This window comes from Hakea prostrata, chromosome 2 (assembly GCF_041222555.1).
Source record: "Hakea prostrata isolate BN-2017 chromosome 2, UWA_Hpros_2, whole genome shotgun sequence".
NCBI lineage: Eukaryota > Viridiplantae > Streptophyta > Magnoliopsida > Proteales > Proteaceae > Hakea > Hakea prostrata.
The window spans coordinates 46,228,645-46,231,930 of record NC_142601.1 but is presented as its reverse complement, the minus strand read 5'-3'; positions in this window follow the sequence as shown (position 1 = coordinate 46,231,930).

Below are 3,286 nucleotides of genomic sequence, written 5' to 3'. Positions count from 1 at the left end.
CAAAAGTTCCTTTGATTTTAAAAAGAGTTGTCCCCTGTCTGTATCAGTATCCGTCGTCCCTATGGCAATCTTTCTTTACTTTAAACAGAAAGCGTGTTCAAGCTCTCTGATTAGTAGAGGCTCACTAAACTATCGATAAATGGCTTTCGGCCTAGGATCTCTTGAAAGTGCTTTTGCTTTCCTTTTAACTAAATCTTCCCGCTCTACTGGAAATTTTCCTCTAGAAGAAAGTTTCGTAATCAACTGGATTTTTTTACTTGATTAATCGAAAAGAAGAAGGCGGAGGGAAACTTCCCAACTGCCGCAGCTTTCCTGCGGCTACCTTGTTACGAACGATGAAGAAGAAAAGGGAATTGCCAGATTGAACTCCTAAGACTTCAGTCAAACAAAGAAAGGTAAAGCTCAGGAACAAGCACTCAAACGAGGCGGGGGATCCATGTGAAGCTTTATTCAAAAAAATGGAGTGTTCCGTTGACCCTACCTGAGATATACTCGAGAAGGAAGACTCTATCCCTTGCCTGGCCAGTGAAGAAGGCATCTCGGACGAGGAAAGGAGATTGGGGCTGGACCGAATAGTGCGTTGCAATTACAATTTCATTGCCTCTATCTCATAGTACGGAGTAGAAGATAGGGTCTTAGTTCTTTCATGGTTCCCAACGGGACGTAGCTAACCCTTCTAAGATAACCAAGTCTCAAGCTAAAAAAAGCGTATCCTAGCCCAAGAGCTCATGGGACAATCAATAATAAACAGTGACACCCTGCAAGAACCAAACCTGACAGCGAGAGGAGAGGAGACATTCAATAAGTCAGTTAGCCCTGAACAAGGAATGAGAGAGTGAGAATTGAAAGCCCATTAAGAAAGGCTTTCCTAGGCCGTTTTGGATAACTACGCGTAGCCTACTCATCCGGCTCCCAACAGATGAGACCGTCCTTCTATGTCATCCGGAAGCTATTCCGAATCCTTCACACAAGAGGAAGCCCTGGTTCGACTAGCTTTATTTCCTTGCTTTGATTCACTTATTCCCTTTCTTTGAGGGCATTCCACGGCAGCAGATTTGCCACATCTAACCTCTTTCGTTGAGACGTTGGTCCCTGTTCTCGATTCAGCTTCAACTACGGAGGATCGGTCTTGCTGTTCCCAACCTGGAATCGATTCTGACTTCTACTACAATAATTATTATAACCACAACTTGTCTTGTAAGGCCAACAACGCAAGCTAATCTTGGGGTCTAACGAGGAAATCGTTAGATTGACTCGAAGAGGGCAATTGAGCAGGCCAGCGAACGGGGTTGTCGGTCCAATGAGGAGTGGGCCTGCTAAGCGAAGCGTGGCTTGCTTGTTAGAAAGTGAGTTTACTTACTTAGCTTGCCAGTCCCATAAGGCAGGCAGTTTAGTTTACTGTTTGCCAGCGAGAGTAGCTGGCTTTAGGGTGCTAGTTCCCTTGAAAAGAACCTTACCGGAATAGCGGCCCTAGCTTCTAGTCCCACTTGTAGCCTGATCGGGACTTCTTTCTCTCTTGCTTGAATGCCAACTTTGATTACTCTGGTTAGTAGCTCCATACTTTCACCCCTTGCTTGAAATCCCTTATCTTACTGTAAGTGAATTAAGGTAGTTTACTTGTGCTTGCTCGTTAGAGAAAGGCAGCGAAGTAGAAAGGGAAGCTGGAGCGTTAGCTGGAAAGAAGTCCCGATGTTGAGCCAAGCTACTTGTTAACTCCAGGTCCCATCCGTCCTGCCGAACCGCCAACTCCGTTCACTACTGAAATCCCCTATTCAAGAAGAAAGGTAGATTGTGGCTAAGACTAAGCCAAAGAGGTGTCCGTGGACAGCCCTGTCTTAGACACTGAACTGCCGCTGCATTCACTTCGTTCACTCCTATTACAGGTTCTAAGACGAGGAGATTGTGACTAACCCAAGGATAGAGGTATAGTTGACGAGGAGAGAGGACTGGTAACCAACCCGACTCTCTTCCTTCCATTACCGACAGCTAGGAGTGCTGCTCTTCGCGCTGTGCTTGATTAGCTGTGCGCCTGCTTCATACAAGGTAGGGTATCATTGACTTCACACCAATCAAATAGAAAGACGAAAGAGAAGATCAATGCAAGAAGGGCGAGGCATCCAATGTGGACAGTGAATAACAACCCCCCTTTTATCGGCTGACTTCGTCACCGCATTGTTTAATAATCAAGGGGCCGGGCCTTTTCAAAGCTTGCTAAAGGCGCGTTAAAGGCAACGGAAATGCCCTTCTCGTCGATCTGTGAGTGGAAGCTTAGCCAGCCCGTCCACCTGTGGACTGAGAACGGCTAACTTTACTCTTTACTGAACTGCTTGTGGACAAGAAGAAGGCGCGAAAGCCCTAAGGGAAAGTCTTTTGAGTACAGGTGTAAAGAAGAAAGCTCTCCATTCCACAGCAGGACTTGGTAGTCAATGATAGTCCTTGATTCCTTCGCTAACCCGAGCAAAGCACCTTCCTTCAACACCCCTTGCTGCTCTCGCTGCACCATCTGTTGCCCGCTGCTTGGCTTGCTCTCTGGCTATCGGGCTATGCTTGCCGCGCAGAAGGCAATTTCCTTGACTGTTTAGGAGTGCAATTCGGGGTTAGAAACCTAAGTCAGATTCAGATTGGCCCCCACCGGCCTGACTTCTCTTTCTGCTGATGAGAGAAGGCCAAGAACTAAAAAATCCGAGGGGTTGACCCTTCGTGAACGTCACAACCGATGACCTATAGCCTTTATTATTAAACTATATGGTAATTGAAAGACTACAGAACAAAGTATGAACGTCCAGGAAGTTAGTTGCAAAGGGAAAGGGATTTCCGAACAACCCTGCAATCATAGAGGACGTCAGGATAAGAGGTAAGGAATCGATAGCAGCCTTGAGATCAAAAGTTTTATCTTTCTTCTCAAGTACTGCAACGGTTGGGTCTGGTTATAGGTACCATCCATTCAACACCTTGCCAAAACCGTCATGGCCCAATCATGTATAGGCCGTACCAAGGTCTGATACAAGGGCGAGCCAATAGCGAATAACCTTTTCTCGGCAATTCATCCGGCGACCTTCACTCCCATCCTGCCAAGCTGAGGCAATGCATGGCATTGTATCGTTCCACACTGTGGCAAATCGATACAAGTAGCCTAAAGAGCTTGCTATACAAAGGCATCTCCGGCCGAACGGTTAGGCAAGCCGGAAGCGCCTGGGTCAAAATCCCGTATACCAAAGAAGACGTCGAGAGTGTCACTTAACCATTCCCCTCCTGGGAAAGAAAGAAAGGCAAGTTCAGAAAGAAC